This window comes from Myxocyprinus asiaticus, chromosome 44 (genome assembly GCF_019703515.2).
Source record: "Myxocyprinus asiaticus isolate MX2 ecotype Aquarium Trade chromosome 44, UBuf_Myxa_2, whole genome shotgun sequence".
NCBI classification, from domain to species: domain Eukaryota; kingdom Metazoa; phylum Chordata; class Actinopteri; order Cypriniformes; family Catostomidae; genus Myxocyprinus; species Myxocyprinus asiaticus.
In genome coordinates, this window is record NC_059387.1 from 926,122 (window position 1) to 950,351 (window position 24,230).

Genomic DNA, 24,230 nt, shown 5'->3' on the forward strand with positions numbered 1-24,230 from the left:
TATAAATGATATAAATGTTCATTTTGTTGTTACGTGTCATCGTCTTACTACAATAATAGACCAGTGTGCAACACAGTCTCATGTAAACGGTCCACATATCAGAGCCACGGCAGACGCGTTTGAGCTCATAATATTTCATTCTCCCTCTCTCTCCTCATCAGTTCCCTGTAACTTTTAACTGTCTTGTCTAATGATAAAAAGTCAAATATCGATAAAACTAATATCATATAACTGAAATAAACCAGCTTCACACAACTTCAGCAGATCCAGCGTCCTGTGGAGCGCTCATATATCTTCCTCTGAAGCACGTATTCTAACAGTCTCTCCCTCAATATCTCCCTGTCACTTTTCTAATGGTAAAAGGCAAATATCAATAAAACATCTATTATATACCATCTGCAAATATGCAGATATATAATTTAAACAGATGTCATTCACGAACCTCATGAAAATCCAGCGTTTTCTTCCCATCGAGAGCTTGCTCATCTACAGTAAAATCTTCCACTGAAGCGTGCATTCTATCAGCCAGTATCAAAACTTCAGTATCAAGATCTAAAGTTCCTCTGATTCACAAATCATGATGGTCAGTCCGTGACAATCCAAACAGGCAATCCAGGCCATTTAAACCATCAGGAAATTTCTGATATTAATATCGTCATGAAACAAAATTTTAGTTTGTCTGTGCATGCATAACAACATTATTCTGAAGGCAGGAGGTGTCAAGCAAAATGTGAAATGTCATAATGTCATAATGAAATGTTATTATGAATAATAAATACAAATTCAAACTTAAAATAAATGAAAATAAAATCAATATAGCCTACAAGCAGGTGAAAGTCCCATCAACAAGAGTGATACTTATCAAGGCTACTTGCCATCCTGAGTGAAATAAATCAACCCGGAAGTCTCTACGATGTTCTGGTGCAGAGATATGTTATTTGTTAATTGGTTGCTAGGGTAACCTTATCTGGTTGCTAGGCAGTTACCAGGGCGATACTTATCAAGTCCCATCCTGAGTGAAATAAGTCAACCCGGAAGTGTCTACGATGTTCTGGTGCTGAGATATGTTATTTGTTACTTGGTTGCTAGGGTAACCCTATCTGGTTGCTAGGCAGTTACCAGGGCGATACTTATCAAGTCCCATCCTGAGTAAAATAAGTCAACCCGGAAGTCTCTACAATTTTCTGGTGCAGAGATATGTTATTTGTTACTTGGTTGCTAGGGTATGCCCATGTGGTTGCTAAGCAGTTACCAAGGTGATACCATTATTTAGTTAAATAATAATAGTAATAATAATGTTACATTTATATATCGCCTTACCAGAGGTAGCACAGTTTAAAGAAGAAGAATAAAAAGATGGGAGCATGTTTCAGTTTCTTCGTTTAACATAAGGAGTAGCATTCCTAATAGATGAATACACTATGGAGCATTTTAACTTGGGTTAGGGTTAGGGTTAGGAATAAAGTATTAACCAGATAATTACATTAATCGCTGATGTGAATATAAATGTGGTCAACTTTAAGAGACGGATAGACGGGCTCCGATGTGAAATCATCACTTCAGGTCAGGAATTTAACATCTCGCTCAGGTTTAGGCTATAAATGAATACAAGGGAATCACATGTGAATCATGTGATACATTAACAGACATTTCAAGAAGTGGAAAGTGTATATGATGTCATATCTTAATGTTACACATGATAAGCTCCAGACGCGCACAATTAACAGATACTACAAATGGAGTCCAGACCGCACCCATCCGATCTGAAATCACTGAAATATTTTTTTATATTATTCAGATTAATCCGTTATTCGTTTTGAAGTCATTATTCATGCCTTTCCGAATAAGGTATTGGACTTTGGGCACATTCCTAGTATCGGCCTATCGGCCACTCTGCTCTCTGGATATCGACATTGGCCATTAAAAAACTCATATTGGTCGATCACTAATAAACTCCACTTACAATGTGTGCTTTAAAGAAGGATTGTCCTTTGTTTTTTTCTTCTGCAGTGCATTTCACATAATGCTGCTAATCAAGAACGCTGTGCACTATAAATAACACTCGTTTGTGTGTTCCTCATCTCTAGATTATTAATTTAGATCAACATCTATGCCGATAAAAAACATGGATAAATGAGCATTGTTGAAAGCAACTTTGTAGAAATGAATGGAGCCGGTTGATTAGACTGTCTGACTGACGGCCTATTACATAAGGGTTGTTTCGGCTCATGAAACTCACCTGTGATTGGATGGATGGTCCCTCAATCAGCTCAAAGTAACAAAATGCAAAGAATACTGTATACAAATCCACCATTTGGACTCAGTATGGGTTTAGCTTGGAAAAGTGCGGGGAACAAAAATCACCTTTTTAAAGAGTGTGGGGGACGCCCTTGAGTACACAACTAAGAACAATGGCATGGTAACTTGATGTTAAATATGTATATAATAGCTGCCATTAATGTTCCTTTTATTAGGCTACTATAAAAATTGTTAATACTTTATAAATACTCTAATAAACAAATTCATAATACGCAATAAACTGTTAAGAATTGTAGCTAATATGAGTGTAGTAATGTTCACGTTAACACGTTATCTTGTATTACAATATACTGTACAGCCTACATGGAAATTAATGGTTATTTGTGTACTATCATGTGCTTTTCTATGTATAGTGAAAATGTTTTCCTATTTAGAAATATAAATTAAAATTATTTGATACAATTTGCACAAAAAAAAGAGCATCAAAAACTAGCAGGGGTGCAATACCATGCAGTATTTTCACAAAGATTAATTGCGTAAGATACATTTAAATGTATATATATATACACACAATATATATATATATATATATATATATATATATATATATATATATATATATATATATATATATATATATATATATGTTTTGCAGGGAAATAAATTTACAGTGCAAATTATGGGTTGATCCAGGGAAGCTTGTACATCAGATGCTGGAAATGTCCCACCCCTTAATGAAACGGAAAATATTATTGGTTAGCAAATATACAATCGTGTCTGAAATTAACGTTCTGATTGGTGGATCAGCTTAGTCGGACTGTCTGTCTTGCCCGTGCCATCAGTTGCACTCCCGCAGCTCTGTGAGCTTTAGAGAGAATCTCTGTACACTTTATATATATCATCACTTATTTTAGGTGGACATACGCAAAATCCTAAGAAAGATAGGTGGGCATACAGTGTAAGCCTGCATATGCCTTAGACTACACTACTGTCCAGAAGCTGCTTCTCTGATTTTCTTTCATTACAAGGCACTGATCCCTCTTGTCTGAACGAGCCTTGTGATGGCGCAAGCGCTTGTCTGCTTTTGTCTTTCAGCATGCATGTTAAGATGAGCGGAGGAAGAAATAGTTCCCATCCTGCACAAGTATTTGCTAATATAGCCTAATCCTTTTTATTTCACTTTGAAGCTTATGATTATTGTTCATGTTCATGGTAACCAAATAATAATATCCCTAGAAAAAAAAAATAAAAAAAAATAAATAGAATCGATATTTTTTGTGTGAGGATCGATATTTTTTGATACAACATCAGTATTGGAAGTATCAATACTCTTGGATTGATCCACCCGTCCCTATTACACACGTGTGCTGGTTAGAACCTGAGAGCATATGTTGTGCATGCCTTGTGCAGGAGAGCTCTCGATATTGTTCATCGGTTGAGAATTCTTTGGGTAAATATCAGATTTTACACAAAATGCTGATAAACTGCAGTAAATATGCATTCAGAAGAGTTGCATGTTAAAGATGTTTGTTTGTTATGGGTCATTTTTGAAGGATACATATGGATTGCATGTATGGAGTTTGACCACGTTTGCTGCACATGCAAGAACTGGGTATGTAAATTTAGTATTAATCATATCTTATTTAGTGATTTATAGCCCAGAGTGTTTTCCAAATAACTGTAGTACGTGTTATATGTGAAAATATGATAATTCTATTGTTTTAAACTGTTGTCCTTAAAGCCTGGTTAGAAATACATAAAATGCTGTATTTAAGCAAGTTCTTAAATGCATAAAACACTGTGAACATTATAAGCATGTATTGTATTGGGGTGATGTATGCTGAAGCATATGGGTGAGCTAATGTCCTGTTTTTATTTCTTTTGACATTAACCTCTACTGTATTTCATTTTCCGTATTACTACTGACTTTTCATTGTACTGAAATTCAGTGAATAATTTTTGTTCTCATTTGTGACATTGTTCTTCACAGTATATATATACAGGGTTGGGGAGTAACGGAATACATGTAACGGGAATACATATTTAAAATACAAAATATAAGTAACTGTATTCCACTACAGTTACAATTTAAATCATTGGTAATTAGAATACAGTTACATTCAAAAAAGTATTTTGATTACTGAAGAGATTACTTTGCATTTTATTGTCATTTGTTTAATTTAATATTTAGTCCTTTCAGATGGAAAACATTTATATATATAAATGATGCGATCCAAAGTGCATTTGAACAGCGGTGAAACACTTTCTTATGATGTGTTACATTCATACGAGCAGACAGAGAAGTAAGTTTGAAGTAAGTTTGGAGCAGAAGAAATAGAAATAAACCTTGTGTAAATTGTCAGCTTTATGCTAAGCTAAAATGCTATTTCTTTATCAAGAAAATTTACGTTGGATCATAATTTCTTTTTTTCTAGTAAGACCTTTGATATTAGGGCAAAAATCTTATTCTTGATAATAATTTTTGTATTGTTTTCCTGTAAAAATATCTAAAAATCCTTAAAACAAGATTAATTTGATTTATCTTGTTTTAGAAACAACACTGCATAAGATATTTAGGTTTTTCAGAGAATGTATTTTTAACATCCAAAGTAATCCAAAGTATTTAGAGTACGTTACTGACCTTGAGTAATCTAACGAAATACGTTACAAAATACATTTTACAGCATGTATTCTGTAATCTGTAGTGGAATACATTTCAAAAGTAACCCTCCCAACCCTGTATATATATATTATTATTTTTATTTTTTTTTCAAGGGACATCGACCACTGTTTTTTTTTTTTTTTTTTTTTTTTTTTTTTTTTTTTAAACAGCAATCAGAATAAAACCCCAAAATATATTTTTGTTTCCTGTGGTGATTACTTTAAACACACCAGATACATTTTTGGTACCAGGAGTGGGGTATCTGACAGTTGGGAGCCAATAGGTCACATTGTTTTTTTTTTAAATATGGTAGAGGTAAAGATAGGTGCCTGTGGGACACAGAGTGTAGGCCGTCTTCAGTGGTGCAGTGGTACAGTGAACAGATGTCAGCCAGAGGTGACATGGCAAGGTGACGAGATTACTAGACATTCTTTTGACATTAGCCTCTACCGTATTTCATTTTCTGTATTTCTTTCTACTGATCTTTCATTGTGCTGAAATTCAGTGAATCATTTTTGTTCTCATTTGGAACAACAAAATTTGGAACATATTTTTTATTCCCTTTTTCAATAAAGCTGATTTTTCCTGTTTTTTTTTTTTTTTTTTTTTTTTTTTAACAAACAGCCATCAGAATAAAATATATTTTTGTATACTGTGGTGATTACTTTCAACACACCGGCTACATATACACTACTGGTCAAAAGTTTTGAAACACTTGACTGAAATGTTTCTCATGATCTTAAAAATCTTTTGATGTGAAGGCGTATGCTTAAATCTTTGAAATTAGTTTTGTAGACAAAAATATAATTGTGCCACCATATTAATTTATTTCATTATAAAACTAAAATTTAATAATAAAAAAAAATAATAATAATAAAAAAACAGTTTTTGAAATTGATGACTTGGACCAAATAATAAAGAAAAGCAGCCAATAAGTGCCCAACATAGATGGGAACTCCTTCAATACTGTTTAAAAAGCATCCCAGGGTGATACCTCAAGAAGTTGGTTGAGAAAATGTCAAGAGTACATGTCTGCAAATTCTAGGCAAAGGGTGACTACTTTGAAGATGCTAAAATATAACACAGTTTTGATTTATTTTGGATTCTGTTTAGTCACAACATAATTCCCATAGTTCCATTTATGTTATTCCATAGTTTTGATGACTTTACTATTATTCTAATAATGTGAAAATAAAAAAATAAAAAAAAATAAAAAATATATGTATATACAGGTGCATCTCAATAAATTAGAATGTCGTGGAAAAGTTCATTTATTTCAGTAATTCAACTCAAATTGTGAAACTCGTGTATTAAATAAATTCAATGCACACAGACTGAAGTAGTTTAAGTCTTTGGTTCTTTTAATTGTGATGATTTTGGCTCACATTTAACAAAAACCCACCAATTCACTATCTCAAAAAATTAGAATATGGTGACATGCCAATCAGCTAATCAACTCAAAACACCCGCAAAGGTTTCCTGAGCCTTCAAAATGGTCTCTCAGTTTGGTTCACTAGGCTACACAATCATGAGGAAGACTGCTGATCTGACAGTTGTCCAGAAGACAATCATTGACACCCTTCACAAGGAGGGTAAGCCACAAACATTCATTGCCAAAGAAGCTGGCTGTTCACAGAGTGCTGTATCCAAGCATGTTAACAGAAAGTTGAGTGGAAGGAAAAAGTGTGGAAGAAAAAGATGCACAACCAACCGAGAGAACCACAGCCTTATGAGGACTGTCAAGCAAAATCGATTCAAGAATTTGGGTGAACTTCACAAGGAATGGACTGAGGCTGGGGTCAAGGCATCAAGAGCTACCACACACAGACGTGTCAAGGAATTTGGCTACAGTTGTCGTATTCCTCTTGTTAAGCCACTCCTGAACCACAGACAACGTCAGAGGCGTCTTACCTGGGCTAAGGAGAAGAAGAACTGGACTGTTGCCCAGTGTTCCAAAGTCCTCTTTTCAGATGAGAGCAAGTTTTGTATTTCATTTGGAAACCAAGGTCCTAGAGTCTGGAGGAAGGGTGGAGAAGCTCATAGCCCAAGTTGCTTGAAGTCCAGTGTTAAGTTTCCACAGTCTGTGATGATTTGGGGTGCAATGTCATCTGCTGGTGTTGGTCCATTGTGTTTTTTGAAAACCAAAGTCACTGCACCCGTTTACCAAGAAATTTTGGAGCACTTCATGCTTCCTTCTGCTGACCAGCTTTTTAAAGATGCTGATTTCATTTTCCAGCAGGATTTGGCACCTGCCCACACTGCCAAAAGCACCAAAAGTTGGTTAAATGACCATGGTGTTGGTGTGCTTGACTGGCCAGCAAACTCACCAGACCTGAACCCCATAGAGAATCTATGGGGTATTGTCAAGAGGAAAATGAGAAACAAGAGACCAAAAAATGCAGATGAGCTGAAGGGCACTGTCAAAGAAACCTGGGCTTCCATACCACCTCAGCAGTGCCACAAACTGATCACCTCCATTCCACGCCGAATTGAGGCAGTAATTAAAGCAAAAGGAGCCCCTACCAAGTATTGAGTACATATACAGTAAATTAACATACTTTCCAGAAGGCCAACAATTCACTAAAAATGTTTTTTTTTATTGGTCTTATGATGTATTCTAATTTTTTGAGATAGTGAATTGGTGGGTTTTTGTTAAATGTGAGCCAAAATCATCACAATTAAAAGAACCAAAGACTTAAACTACTTCAGTCTGTGTGCATTGAATTTATTTAATACACGAGTTTCACAATTTGAGTTGAATTACTGAAATAAATGAACTTTTCCACGACATTCTAATTTATTGAGATGCACCTGTATATATATATATATATCAAACCAAGTTTCATTTATTTTAAAGAAAGGTGGTAAAAGCTCACTTTGTATGCAAAACATTTAACCAAAGAGAAGTTTGAAAGGTTTCAAATGATAAAATATATATCAAGATATAGTTTTGAAACTGTGCCATACATTAAGACACTTAAAGAAATAGTTCACCCAAAAATAAAAATTCACTTTCTTTTATCTGTAGAACATAAATGTAGATTTTTGGAAGAATATCTCAGCACTGTAGGTCCATAAAATGCAAGTGAATAGTGACCAAAACGTTGAGGCAGCAAAAAGTATAACTCCAGTGGTTTGTCCATGTCTTCTTTTTTATAAAAATTTTTTTTATTTATTTATTTTTTTATATAATTTGATTTATTTATCACACATTATACATTTGCACATATACAGTGAAATTCTTTTTTTCACATATCCCAGCTAAGCTGGGGTCAGAGTGCAGGGTCAGCCATGATACGGCGCCCCTGGAGCAGATAGGGTCAAGGGCCTTGCTCAAGGGCCCAACAGTGGCATCTTGGCGGTGCTGGGCCTTGAACCCCTGACCTTCTGATCAGTAACCCAGAGCCTTAACCGCTGAGCCACCACTGCCGAAATTCTTCTTTCTTTTTTTTTTTTTTTTTTTTTGTTTTCTTTTTTTTTAATTAATTTTTTTTTCACATATCCCAGCTAAGCTGGGGTCAGAGTGCAGGGATCTTAAGTGATCTATTTGATTTTGGGTGAGAATAGACTGAAATACAACTCCTTTTTCACTGTACTGACATCATGATTTCAAGCTTGATTACACTTCCTAGTGCTTAAAGCATGTGCATAGCTAGATGGCACTGTAGAAAGTGTAGTCGAGCTTGAAATCATGATCGCCAAGAAGACTTCTGATGTCAAGGTTTATAGTGAAAAGGAGTTATATTTCTGTTCTCTTCCAAAACCAATTGAATCACTTCAGAAGATTCAACCACTGGAGTCATAAGGTAAGATACTTTTATTCTGCCTTTATATGATTTTTGGAGCTTAAAAATTTTGGTCACCATTCACTTGCATTGTACGGATCTACAGAGCTGAAATATTAATCTAAAAATATACATTTGTGTTCTCCTGAAGAAAGAAAGTCAAACACATCTGGAATGGCATGAGTGTGAGTAAATGATGAGATAATTTACATTTTTGGGTGAGCTATTCCTTTAAGGCCATGTTATATATGTTATATACATACCTTTTTTTCCACACTAGAACAGCGTTTTCCTCACGAAAATGATGCAGTTTGAAAATGCTCTCCGAATACTTTCAACACAAAAAAGACATTGGTTAGATTTCAAATTATGAAACAATAGATGTTTAAGACACTTAAATCACACTTGTGTCTAAATGTCATTGTATTAGCTATCAAAAATATCAAACCAAATGTAATTGATTTTAAATATAGGACAAGCACACTTTTCAAGCAAAACATTGCACAAAATAGTTTGTTAGGTTTTAAATGAGGAAATAATAGTGTTGAAAATGCACCAAAAAGTCCCTTAAGTCACGCTTAAAAATTTAATTGCATTAGAAAGCATTAGATTAATTAGGAATGTTTAGCACTCAAACTCACTTTTCAAGCAAAACATTTGACAAAAATAGTTTAGGTTGGCAATTTTGAATAATAAATGTATTGTTATTAGAAAATGACACATTAAGGTGAAAGAACATGTATTTGCTTTGTTCCGTGAATAATGTGGTGGTAGATTCAGATGACACACTGATATGGCCGTTTGTTGGTAATGAAACCATGGAGAGTCCATCAGCATTGTGTTTCTCACAGAATGAAGAGAAAGTTCTACACCTGGGAGGAGTGCATGAATCTCAGAGAGGTCAAGGTATGTAGATTGGCATACAGGCTTTATTAAAGTAATAATTCACCCAAAAATGCTAATTATGTCATTATTTACTCACCCCCATGTATTTGTTGGGCCTCATGTATTCAGATAGAAGACAAAGGCAGGCCCACACACTCCGTCATAAATCTTACTGATAAAAACCGCACCGAAATCAAACAAAGGGAGTCCAAAACAGATTATAAATCCCATGAAGCCTTGCTCACTAAAGGATCAAACTCTCAACTCGTATTGGATGAGGCACACAACAGAACGCCCCTCAACCATGACGTCATCGGGAGTAGAAATAACTCTGAGATCCTTCTGGGATTTGCTTCCAGCAACTTTGCTCGCCGTGCAACTTTGCACGCAGTTCATCGCTGCTCTCAGGTGTAGCCTCGTGGCACAAGGAAGTAACGTACGACTTGAAACTGTGGCCATACAATCTCCATCTTGCTGGACGAGCTGAGATTACTCTGTGTTCCACCGAACACTCTAACGGATCTGAAGGAGATCGCCGAGCAATCCGCATCTTCATCCATTTGCCTGCAGAAGTGAAGAGAAAAGACTTCTCTTCCCTCTTCAATCAAGTCGATGTCGCTGATTTCTCTGCCAGCCCGCCAAGAATCAGCAGCCGTTCCACCCGCCAACAGAACGAGGAAATGGCCTCCCGTCATCAACTGAACCTCGAGGAACCGAGTTGCAGTTAAAGGACGGATGAACACACATTCAACTGCGTCCTCATACGATTCAAGTAAGAGGTTTCCATCTGGGCAGAGATAGAATAGTATAGTGTGTTATTCTTGTGTATCATGGTTATTGCTTGTATAGTTTACGGACCGCCGAGTCCACTCATTGCTGCTAATAATACCCAAGGTATTACTGTAATCTACTGTTATCACAAATGAGATCTGCTGTGTTGTAGTCCAACCACATTGGACTGTTGTGTATTTCCGCCATCGCAGGTGAGACCGGTACACTGAGTTTATCCATTAAAGAACCAAAGATCGCGGGACGGTTTACGAGCCGTCCATCGTGTTTCTGAGTGATATACTAACAGTTGCTTTCTCTCCCACGATCGCGAAACCGGCTTTGGTGCCGCCACTTTATTCTCTCTCTCTCTCGTACTAACCACACACACACACACCACGCGACTCCTCACAAACATTCTCGCACACACTTTTGGCTAGTAGATAACTTCGTGATAAAGCTCAGCTTTGTCCTTAAGTTATCGTACAAGCGCAGACATGCGGCCATATTCTCTGGCCGGAAATCTCACGTGACGTACTCTCCACGAGAGTCACGTCTGCCATTTTGTGCGCGTCCCTCCTTACACACACACACACACCCATTCTCTCTCTCTCACACACACACACACACACACACACACACCTTCCTCTCATGTGTTATAGGATTATTTTGGTTACCATATCTAATCACGTCACTGTTAGTTTGTAGTTGTGAGTCAGAAGTTTATTGACTGCATTGTATTGATTATTAATTGATATTACTGCATAAATAAATTTGTTATATTTCAAAGAGAAGTGTTTTGGTTTGTTTTGCATACACCTGTGTCAAATGCTGACAGGGGATGTCAGTGCTTGGATTTAAGCCTTCATTGTTTCTTTTCGAAAATCGATATTCTTCGGATGTCGATTTTCATAAGAGAACAATCTAATATTGAGACTGTTATACTATCTGGTTATTAGTCCCTGATTCCAGGGTGGTGCCCCAGCGATATTAATCCTTATTAATATTCTATTGATTTTTTATAATTGATAATTATCTTTGATGATTGTTGAATCTGAAGGATCAATAAGCTAGTGTTAATTGTAATCAATGTTTCATCTATGTTAATAATTAATGATTATCTTTGATAATTGTTGATTTAAAGGATTAAAAAAGTTAACATTGATTCTCATCAATGTTCTATTGATTTTAATAATTAATGATTATCTTTGATAATTATTAATTATTGCTAATAACCAAACCCACTCCTGAACGTAGCACACTACATTTACTGGAGCCCCATATGAGGTTTTAATGAGTTAGATTCTATTATTTAATTTAAATATTAATTAATAACTAAAGAAATAATTATTAATTATTTCTGATAGTAACACTGATCTAAACAACCAGCAAAGCCCTACATAATAATTGGTGCCCCGTGAAAGGCAACCTATGTGCCAGTTTGTCACAGTGTGTCTGCATTAGAATCCAAAGTAATAACTTGAATCATTACTTCAAAATTTGGTTCTGTTTGACAATTGACTTCTCTCACGACTTGCCAAGCATAAGCCAGTGTGGTGTGAAAGTGCTCTTAAGAGTGAATTAGGGGTTGGTAAGTTTACAATAGTCTGCTTAAAACCTGCTGTTGTTGTTATTTAACTCCTAACGCTTTTACCTAGATGTTACAGAGAGGTGCCAAGTCATTGTTCATGTTCGTGACTGGAGCTGAAGCTTCACAGAGGTCCGACGACCCAGCACTGCAAGATGTGGTCGCTGCTGTCCTCCGTCTCTCCATAGAGGAGAGAGATAACCTTAACGGCTACAATATTAGTCGTTGTGATGAAGCGTTGCAGGAACTAGTTGATTATATCAACAACCCGTTCGGGAAGCCAAAGCGCACAATCCCGGACCTAGTGGGCCAAATGTTCCTTCTTAATCACCACAAAACCCAACTGCAAACCGCAGAGCACCAGGACCAGCTCACCCAGCTGCAGAGCAGCTATCAAGCGGTGCAGAGGGAAAATATCAGCCTGCACCCAAGCTGAGAAAGTCCAGGCACAGGAAGATAATGCCCGGATGCAGGAGGAAAACGAAACCCTGCGCAGGCAGCTTCAAGCTGCCCAGCTAAGAGTAGAGTCAGATCAGGTAAGTGCAGCTGAAACGCACAGCACAACATCTGACATAGAAGAGGGCCCCCTCTTTAGTGCTAAGCATAGAAATGTGCCCCTGAGAAACCCAGGGACACACACTAGGAGCCGAGCTGCCCCTAGTGGCACAGTCTCTGACTTCGTCCTCTGAGACATCTTTCAAGCTCCTCCAGCAGCCCGCTGGTTGGATGCAGGTGCCCCTCTTTACAGTTGCCCCCTTCAGTCAGTTTTCAGTCACGCCACCATGCATTTCAAACCGACTGATTCCACACCACGGAGGGGGGAAAATTACTTCCAAGCCCAGAGTGGTGTAAGCGGCTCAAAGATCCCATTAGCCAGGGAGCTGTACGCAATCCGAGGTCCACCCTCATGCATCGACTGGACTCCTTTCCCACCACGAAGGGGAGGAAGTCATCCTCATCGCTATAGCGATCCGAGTGACTATGGTGTTTCGGATGACTCGGACGACCCGTGGTCATACCGACACCAAGGCTTGCGCACTCGACAACTTGAGTCCATCGCAGGGGACATAGAGTGCTTTGACCCAAGTAATCAAGATTCAGACATCAACAATTATCTCAGAGAAATAGAGCACTGTCTGGTTGACTTGCCTTATGCTTCGTCGCGTGAAAAACTCAAGCTCATATGGAAGACCACGGTAAGGATTGTCCATGTGTTCATGGAAATGCTACCGACTGGTACCTGAAACCACTACTCAGCTCTGTGTAAAGCCCTACGCGAGGAGTATTCGCTGTATATCGACAAAGCCTCCGCTACCATAGGTGCTTTTGCCATCACCTAGAAGAGGCACGAGCCTCCATGTGAGTATTACAGACACCTGAGAACCGCGTACTTCCAAGGAAGTAACGAACCAGGTCTGGAGGAGGAGCGAGCTTTCAAGTCTCTTTTCCTTCACAACCTCCATGAGAGCGTGTGATATGACGTCACGATGCACTGCAGAATGGGCAACCCCACCATGCAGGAAATCAGAAGGTACGCGCAACTGGCATGGGAGACACGCGTGCGCCCTGCCTGAGGGCACGAAGGCGATGCCAGAGCCCTGGGGATCCAAGCCTCAGAATATGCAGACCTAGCGCTTGAAGGCAACTAAATGCCTCGCATTAAGGTGAATGCTAGAACAGGACCCCAGAGGTACCGATCACCCCACCAGCAGGGTAGGCAACAGAACCAGGGGGGTGGTGACCAGACACACCCCCAGGGTCACGGCAGGCTGAAAATGACAAAACGTTCGCCGGCCGAAAGGAAAGGCACTGTTCGAACGAAAACCCAAACAAGAAGGTGAGTGGGTAGACAAGGTTTCAAATCCCCTCAGAGAACAAGATTTGAGAAAGGAAATGGAGGATATAAGGAGACGCTTGACTGAGTTAGTAACGAAGCTTGACGTGCTCCATCGTTCACCCTGTCCGCCGAACTCCTCAAAGGAACACGGCACTGAAACCCTGTCAGTATGACTAGACGATGTACCCGCTCCCATTAACGCCAAAGTTTACTCTGTAGGTTGGGGAAAGGGGAACAGGGTCCAAGTTGCTCCCCAAAACAGTCACTCCTAACATGCCACACCGTCCTTTTCTGAACTTATTGGGCGATCTGTTCCGTAAGGGCAACACCTCACACATGGGTGCATCAGCTCCCACACACTACTTGACATTGGTTCCAAAATAAGTCTAATTTGTTCCAACACCTTCGCAGAGGTGGCTAGAGAAAAGCTCTCCCTTGGCAAACCATTATAGACAGAGACCTGCAACATAAGCATCACAAGCTACACGCAAGATAGGTCGTCTATCACAAAACGGGCCTGAATTGACACCTTTCAAGGGATGATGCTAATAGACCCTGTTTACATATGTCCCATTAATACGGAACCACTGTTAATTGGCCAGGACTGAACTGACTGGCTCCGCACATTGACTGCCATCGTGGGCACATGGGCTCAGGTTGATATACCGAGACCACATGGTCCAGTTGGAACAGTTTACCAGCTTCAGATGGACAAGTCGCCATCATCCAAAAATCCAGCAGAGAAGACGACTCCAACAAGAACAATTACAGGGTCTGAATAAAACCCTTCAGGGTTCTATAGTCACTGTAAATTTGCACTCCGTTCTTATCAATAACACTTTGCATTGTTGGGCCTCATGTATTCAGATAGAAGACAAAGGCAGGCCTAACAGTCAAAAACATTCCTCAAGCCCCCACCTTCTAAGTCGTAAATCTTACTGATAAAAATTGCGCCAAAATCAAACAAAGGGAGTCCAAAACAGACTACAGATCCATGAAGCCTTGCCCTCTAAAGGATCGAGCTCTCAACTCCTATTGGATGGGGCACACAACAGAACGTCCCTCAAACATGACATCATTCGGACTTCAAATAATTCTTCCAAAGTTGCTTCCGGCGACTTCGTTCACCGAATACGGACGTAGCTTTCTGCTGCACTCCGGTGCAACCTCGTGGCATAAGGAAGTAATGTCCGACTTGAAACTGTAGCCATACAATCTCCATCTCGCTGGACGAGTTGAGATTACTCTGTGTTCAACCGAACACTCTAACAGATCCGAAGGAGACCGCCGAGCAATTCGCATCTTCATCCGTTGGCCTACAGAAGTGAAGAGATTAAAGATTTCTCTTCCATCTTCAATCAAGTCGACATTTCTGAGTTCTCTGCCAGCCCGCCAAGAATCAACAGCCGTACCGGCCGCCGACAATCAACAGCCGTACCGCCCGCCGACAATCAACAGCCGTACCGCCCGCCGACAGCGCGAGGAAACGACCTCTCGTCATCACACGAGCCTCAAGGAACCCGGTCAAAGTTAAAGGACGGAGGAAAACACATTCTACCTGTGTCCTCATGCGATTCAAGTAAGAGGTTTACGTCTGGGCAGAGATAGAATATTATAGTGTGTTATTCTTGTGTTTCAAGGTTTTTGCTTGTACAGTTTTACGGACCGCCATGTCCGCTAATTATTAATAATAGGGTATTAATTATCACGAATTTGTTTTGCTGTATTGTGGTCCAACCAAATTGGACTGTTGTGCATTTTCGCCATCGCGGGTGAGACAGCAACTGAGTTCATCCATTAAAGAGTCAAATAACAAGGGACTTTTACGAGCCCCGCTCGTAAAACCGCGTCTCTGAGTGATGAACACGGCTGCTTTATCTCCAGCTATCGCGAAATCAGCTTTCGGGCTGTCACTTAATCATCTCTCTCTCTCTCTCTCTCACTAACCACACTGACACACACACACAGTCACACACACACCTTATGTGTTATAGGATTATTTTTATTTCCATATCTAATCATATCACTGTTTAGTTTGTAGTTGTAAGTCAGAAGTTTACTGACTGCATTGTATTAATTATTAATTGATATTACTGCATAAATAAACTTTGTTTATATTACAAAGAGAAGTGTTTTGGTTTGTTTTGCATACGCCTGTGTCATGCTGATGGGATGTCAGTGCTCGGATTCAAACCTTCATTGTTTTTTTCCCGAAAATCGATATTCTTCGGATGTCAATTTTCCTAAGAAAACAATCTAATATTGAGACTGTTTTAATATTCGGTTATTAGTCCCTGATTTCAGGGTGGTGCCCCTTCAATGTTAATCCTTATTAATTCTATTGATTTTTGATAATTGATAATTATCTTTGATTGAATTTGAATGATCAATAAGCTAGTGTTAATTGTAATTAATGTTTCATCGATGTTAACAATTAACGATTATCTTTAATAAGTGTTGATTTTAAAGGATTAAAAAAAAAGCTAACATTGATTCTCATCAATGTTCTATTGATTTTAATAATTAATAATTATCTTTGATAATTATTAATTATTGCTAATATCCAAACTTGCTCCTAAACGTAGCACACTACATTTACTGGAGTCCCATATGAGGTTTTAATGAGTTAGATCCAATTAATTAATTTAAATATTGATTAATAACTACAGAAATGATTACCAATTATTTCTGATAGTAACACTGATCTAAACAACCAGTAAAGCCCTACAGCATGCTTTAGGGACTTTGTCAGAGAAGACAATTTATGTGCGTATCGTTAGAGATCTAATGCAGGACCTCAGGGAAATTAGCTCCTCAGTCAGCAGTCTGAGTGGTGGAAGGATACCAGCTTACCTGATCTACCTAGACCTTGTCGAACAAATCCTTAGATCTGCTACTACCTCCTTTGTGCAACCTTCACAGATACACCTTGCATATAGTTTTGACAGTGAAATTCCAATCCATGTAAATCCTCAGAACCTCAAAATAGGATTTATCCTCAATCTACCATTATAGAAAGGCAGAATATATACAGACTAAAGTCCATATTTAATGTTGGTTTTCAGAGAGGTAATGCACACATTCACCTCAAAACACCACCAACACTCACCTACCATGATGAGGACCACTTGCTCTTCCTTATCCCTAACCTAAACATGTGTACCAAGACAAAGGACATTCAATGGGTTTGTCCAAACACAACCCTTTGTTAGAGAGGTGACTAACTACCTCTGCGGCCTAAGAGCCGAATTCCCTGAACAAGTGTCTAGGTAGATTGTCCATCAAAGATGAAGGAACAGAGACAAGGGTAGAGCGAGCAGGCAATTGCTGGCTCGTTCACACACCAGCCACCGAAGTCCCAGTGTCATACAACCGCCATGATACAGCCATTAAACTAACACTACCAAACCAAACGGTGTTCGCAACGGTTCCCCAAGGAGCCACCGTGCACATTGACGATATTGTCCTCCATCATCTCAACGTCGACAAACATGATGCAGAAATTGAGATCATGGATGCATTTAGAGGTCACAACCTCACCATTGATAACAGCCTTTAACAGCAGCTTCAGGCTGAAGGGACGAAATTAGTGAAGTTCAGTCTCAAACCGACTGGCTTGACCACTATATTTCCTAGTCACATAAGCAGATCCTACCAAGAACACCCTATCAGTTTGGTTGCCCTCTGGCTCCTCCTTAGTGGTTGGATCATCGCAATTATTGCACACACCATGTACAGGTACATTCAACACCTACAGGCCAGACTGGACTCCCTCCTTCTCGTACAGCCGCGTTTTACACACCAGTCTGAGCCCATCCCACAGGTTAACACTAATAATTTCCAAGGGTAAGCCTTTTAACCTTTAACCCTCCTATCCTTTCCTCTAACATGTTGGTCCTAGTAACCATTGTCAGGTCCTACTTTGATTTTGTGTTATGACCAAAGAACAACAAAGGATTGTGTTACGGTTAATGCTGTGCCTACCAATAACTTGAAATGTTTATGTGTGATGAATGTAGTTTTAGATTTAGCTAGAAGTTCTATGCCCAGATGTGCCTCAATCTCTGTCCAGACGATAAAGCCTCTGTGAACTGTAATGAACTGTATGGACTGTGTAACCATTTTCTTTCCTATCAGGAATACATGGATGGCGTATCCCACAGGTTACTGTGAACCAACAAGAACTGTTTGGCCCTTCAGTCGCTCTAAAGATGCTAGACAACAACCAACTCTTCAGACCAAAGGGGGGAATATTGGGCCTCATGTATTCAGATAGAAGACAAAAGCAGGCCTAACATAGTTGTAAAACCTAACATTGTTCCAAACTCTTATGACTTTCTTATGACTTTCATTTCCATACAATGAAAGTAACAGTGACTAGGGGTTGTGAGGCTCCAAAAAGGACAAAAAGCACCATAAAAGTAGTCTATATTACTATATTACTGTTCCAAGTCTTCTGAAGTCAAATGATAGCTTTGTGTGAAGAACAGACCCTAATTTAATTCACTATTCTTGGATGTGTCGAGACGTTATTGGTTCTCGCGTGTCTCGTAACTGATGTCGGCATGCCAAGTTTGACTGTATATCAACTGTGTTTTTACTGTAATTATTCATCTGTATGTTGCAGTCACTGAAGAAGCTGAATCATACTAATGTGGTGAAGTTAAAAGAGGTCATACAAGAGTACAATCATTTGTAATTCGTCTTTGAATATATGAAAGAAAACCTCTACCAGCTAATGAAAGACAGGTATGAATGATTCCATATTCATCTGCCTGTGTTCTGTTCATGATGTCTTTGATATTCAAATTTTGCTTGAAGTCACACACTTGACATGGTTCTCAACATTTTGAAGTAATTTTGTAAGAACAACCATATGAATCATCTTATACTTAAAGGCTTTTCCCCAAAAGCATTGTAACTAAAGTAATGCTTGAAAATTGTTGTAGAGCACTTGAGAGCATCGTAAGGACAGATTTATGCAGACAACTGCAAGACAATTGCAAAATTACACTTAATACAATTTATTACAGTTAATGTTAAGATTGTTAAAGTTTATGCAGTAGTATACAATGTGAATTTTATTTTTAATTTTATCTAAATAGAATATAAGTATATCCTTCTTCTTATCAATTATATATTTTTAATTACTGTAGTAAAAAACAAAATCTATAATTATATAGTTTAAAAAATGCAAAAAATAGATAAATAACTAAATAATTAGGCCTAATTCAATACATTATGTAGGGCTTTACTGGTTGTTTAGATCAGTGTTACTATCAGAAATAATAATTATTTCTGTAGTTATTAATTAATATTTAAATTAATTAATTGGATCTAACTCATTAAAACCTCATATGGGGCTCCAGTAAATGTAGTGTGCTACGTTTAGGAGCAAGTTTGGATATTGGCAATAATTAATAATTATCAAAGATAATTATTAATTATTAAAATCAGTAGAACATTGATGAGAATCAATGTTATCTTTTTTTTAATCCTTTAAATCAACAATTATCAAAGATAATCGTTAATTGTTAACATCGATGAAACATTAATTAAAATTAACACTAGCTTACTGACCATTCAAATTCAATCATCAAAGATAATTATCAATTATCAAAAAACAATAGAATATTAATAAGGATTAACATTGATGGGGCACCACCCTGAAATCAGGGACTAATAACCAAATAGTAAAACCGTCTCAATATTAGATTGTTTTCTTAGGAAAATCGACATCCGAAGAATATCGATTTTCCGGAAAAACAATGAATGAAGGTTTGAATCCGAGCACTGATATGCCGTCAGCATGACACAGGCGTATGCAAAACAAACCAAAACACTTCTCTTTGTAATATAAACAAAGTTTATTTATGCAGTAATATCAATTAATAATTAATACAGTGCAGTCAATAAACTTCCGACTTACAGCTACAAACTAAACAGTGATATGATTAGATATGGAAATAAAATAATCCTATAACACATAAGGTGTGTGTGTGTGACAGTGTGTGTGTGTGTGTGTGTGTAAGGAGGGACGCGCACAAAATGGTGGACGTGACTCTTGTGGAGAGTATGTCACGCGAGACTTCCGGCCAGGGAATATGACCGCGAATGGGGGCGGAGATGGCGTTTACCAGTTACCGCGTGTATCCGCTTGTACGATAGCTTAGGGACAAAGCTGGGCTTTAGCATTTAAGCTATCTACGAGCCAAAAATGTGTGCCAGAATGTTTGTGAGGGGTCGCGTGTGTGTATGTGTGCGTGTGTGGTTAGTACGAGAGAGAGAGAGAAGTGACAGCCCTGAAGCTGATTTTGCGATCGTGGGAGAGAAAGCAGCTGTTTAGTTCATCGCTCAGAGACGCGGTGGATGGCTCGTAAACAGTCCTGCGTTATTTGACTCTTTAATGGATGAACTCAGTTGCGGTCTCACCCGCGATGGCGAAATTGCACAACAATCCAATTTGGTTGGACCACAATACAGCAAAACAAAGTCGTAATAATTAATACCCTGAGTATTAATAATGAGCGGACATGGCAATCCGTAAACTGTACAAGCAAAAACCTTGAAACACAAGAATAACACACTATAATATTCTATCTCTGCCCAGACGTAAACCTCTTACTTGAATCGCATGAGGACACAGGTAGAATGTGTGTTCATCCGTCCTTTAACTCTGACCCGGTTCCTTGAGGCTCGGGTGATGACGGGAGGCCGTTTCCTCGCTCTGTCGGTGGATGGTACGGCTGTTGATTCTCGGCAGGCTGGCGGAGAATTCAGAAATGTTGATTTTATTGAAGATGGAAGAGAAATCTTTAATCTCTTCACTTCTGCAGGCAAACGGATGAAGATGCGAATTGCTCGGCGGTCTCCTTCGGATCCGTTAGAGTGTTCGGTTGAACACAGAGTAATCTCAACTCGTCCAGCGAGATGGAGATTGTATGGCCACAGTTTCAAGTCGGACGTTACTTCCTTGTGCCACGAGGTTGCACCAGAGAGCAGCAAAGAGCTACGTCTATATTCGGTGAACAAAGTCACTGGAAGAAATTCTGGAAGCATTTCAGAGGTATTCCAACTCCTGATGATGCCATGTTTGAGGGACGTTCTGTTGTGTGCCTCATCCAATAGGAGTTGAGAGTTTGATCCTTTAGTGAGCAAGGCTTCATGGATTTGTAGTCTGTTTTGGACTCCCTTTGTTTGATTTCGGCACGATTTTTATCAGTAAGATTTACGACTTGGAAGGTGGGGGCTTGAGTTATGTTTTTACGACTGTGTTAGGCCTGCCTTTGTCTTCTATCTGAATACATGAGGCCCAACATTCCCCCCTTTGTTCTGAAGAGTTGGTTGTTGTCCAGCATCTTTAGAGCAACTGAAGGGCCGAACAGTTCTTGTCGGTTCACAGTAACCTGTGGGTTACGCCATCCATGTATTCCTGATAGGAAAGAAAAATGGTTGCACAGTCCATACAGTTCATTAGAGTTCACAGAGGCTTTATCGTCTGGACAGAGATTGAGGCACATCTGGGCATGGAACTTCTAGCTAAATCTAAAACTACATTCATCACACATAAACATTTCAAGTTATTGGAATTAACCATAACACAATCCTTTGTTGTTCTTTGGTCATAACACAAAATCAAAGTAGAACCTGACATTGGTTACTAGGAACAAAATGTTAGAGGAAAGGAGGGTTAAAGGTTAAAAGGCTTATCCTTGGAAATGATTGGGGTTAACCTGTGGGATGGGCTCAGACTGGTGTGGAAAACGCAGCTGTATGAGAAGTGAGTCCAGTCTGGCCTGTAGGTGTTGAATGTACCTGTACATGGCGTGTGCAATAATTGCGATGATGATCCAACCACAAGGAGGAGCCAGAGGGCAACCAAACTGATAGGGTGTTCTCGGTAAGATGACAATCTGCTTATGTGACTATGAAACATAGTGGTCAAGCCAGTCGGTTTGAGACTGAACTTCACTAATTCCATCCCTTCAGCCTGAATCTGCTGTTGAAGGGTGTCATCAACGGTGAGGCTGTGACCTCTAAATGCGTCCATGATCTCAATTTCTGCGTCATTTTTGTCAACGTTGAGATGATGGAGGACAATATCGTCAATGTGCCTGGTGGCTCCTTGGGGAACCATTAAGAACACCGTTTGGTTTGTTAGCCTTAGTTTAGTGGCCTTAGTTTAGTGGCTGTATCATGGCAGTCGTATGACTTCGGTGGCTGGTGTGTTAACGAGCCAGCGACTGCCTGCTCGCTCTACCTTTGTCTCTGTTCCTTCATCTTTGATGGACATGCTACCATGACACTTGTTCAGGGAGGTAGTTAGTCACCTCTTTAACAAAGGGTTTGCGTTTGGACAAACCCAATGAATGTTCTTTGTCTTGGTACACATGTTTAGGTTAGAGATAAGGTAGATCGAGGGGTCCTCATGGTCGGCGAGTGTTGGTGGTGTTTTGAGGTGAATGTGTGCATTACCTCTCTGAAAACCAACATTAAATACAGCTTTTAGTCTATATATATTCTGCCTATGATGGTAGACTGAGGATAAATCCTATTTTGAGGTTCTGAGGATTTACATGGATTGGAATTTCAATGCCAAAACTATATGCCATGTGTATCTGTGAAGGTTGCACAACGGAGATAGTAGAAGATCTAAGGATTTGTTCGACAAGGTCTAGGGATACCAGGTAAGCTGGAATCCTTCCACCACTCAGACTGTATGGACTGTGCAACCATTTTCTTTCCTATCAGGAATACATGGATGGCGTAACCCACAGGTTACTGTGAACCGACAAGAACTGTTTGGCCCTTCAGTTGCTCTAAAGATGCTGGACAACAACCAACTCTTCAGACCAAAGGGGGGAATGTTGGGCCTCATGTATTCAGATAGAAGACAAAGGCAGGCCTAACACAACTCGTAAAACCTAACTCAGCCCCCACACACCAAGTTGTAAATCTTCCTGATAAAAATCGCGTCAAAATCAAACAAAGGGAGTCCAAAACAGACTACAAATCCATGAAGCCTTGCTCACTAAAGGATCGAACTCTCAACTCCTGTTGGATGAGGCACACAACAGAATGTCCCTCAAACATGACATCATCAGGAGTTGAAATACCTCTGAAATGTTTCATGAGTTACTTCCAGTGACTTTGTTCACCGAATATAGATGTAGCTCTTAGCTGCTCTCAGGTGCAACCTTGTGGCACAAGGAAGTAACGTCCAACTTGAAACTGTGGCCATACAATCTCCATCTCGCTGGACGAGTTGAGATTACTCTGTGTTCAACCGAACACTCTAACGGATCCGAAGGAGACTGCCGAGTAATTCGCATCTTCATCCGTTTGCCTACAGAAGTGAAGAGATTAAAGATTTCTCTTCCATCTTCAATCAAGTCGACATTTCTGATTTCTCCGCCAGCCCGCCAAGAATCAACAGCCGTGCCCGCCGACAGAGCGAGGAAACGGCCTCCCGTCATCACATGAGCCTCAAGGAACCGGGTCAGAGTTAAAGGACGGAGGAAAACACATTCTACCTGTGTCCTCATGCGATTCAAGTAAGAGGTTTACGTTTACGGTTTTTGCTTGTACAGTTTACGGACCGCCATGTCCGCTCATTATTAATACTCAGGGTATTAATTATCACAAATTTGTTTTGCTGTATTGTGGTCTAACCAAATTGGACTGTTGTGCAATTTCGCCATCGCGGGTGAGACAGCAACTGAGTTCATCCATTAAAGAGTCAAATAACGCGGGACTTCTACGAGCCGTCCACCGCGTCTCTGAGTGATAAACACAGCTGCTTTCTCTCCCACTATCGCGAAATCGGCTTTAGGGCTGTCACTTAATCATCTCTCTCTCTCTCTCTCTCTTACTAATCACACACACACACACACACACACACACCTTATGTGTTATAGGATTATTTTGATTTCCATATCTAATCATATCACTGTTTAGTTTGTAGTTGTAAGTCGGAAGTTTATTGACTGCATTGTATTAATTATTAATTGATATTACTGCATAAATAAACTTTGTTTATATTACAAAGAGAAGTGTTTTGGTTTGTTTTGCATACGCCTGTGTCATGCTGACGGGATGTCAGTGCTCGGATTCAAACCTTCATTCATTGTTTTTTTTCCCGAAAATCGATATTCTTCGGATGTCGATTTTCCTAAGAAAACAATCTAATATTGAGACTGTTTTACTATTTGGTTATTAGTCCCTGATTTCAGGGTGGTGCCCCGTCAATGTTAATCCTTATTAATATTCTATTGATTTTTGATAATTGATAATTATCTTTGATGATTTTTGAATTTGAATGATCAATAAGCTAGTGTTAATTTTAATTAATGTTTCATCGATGTTAACAATTAACGATTATCTTTGATAATTGTTGATTTAAAGGTGTCATGTGTATTCTGTTGATTCATGTCTTTTATTTTGAAA

General features: G+C 39.1%; 1 pseudogene; it reads left to right on the top strand.

Annotated features, from left to right (window-relative positions):
* The first annotated feature begins 9,558 nt into the window (after positions 1–9,558).
* Positions 9,559–24,230, top strand: part of LOC127434203 (serine/threonine-protein kinase MAK-like) — a 65,202-nt pseudogene continuing 50,530 nt past the window's right edge.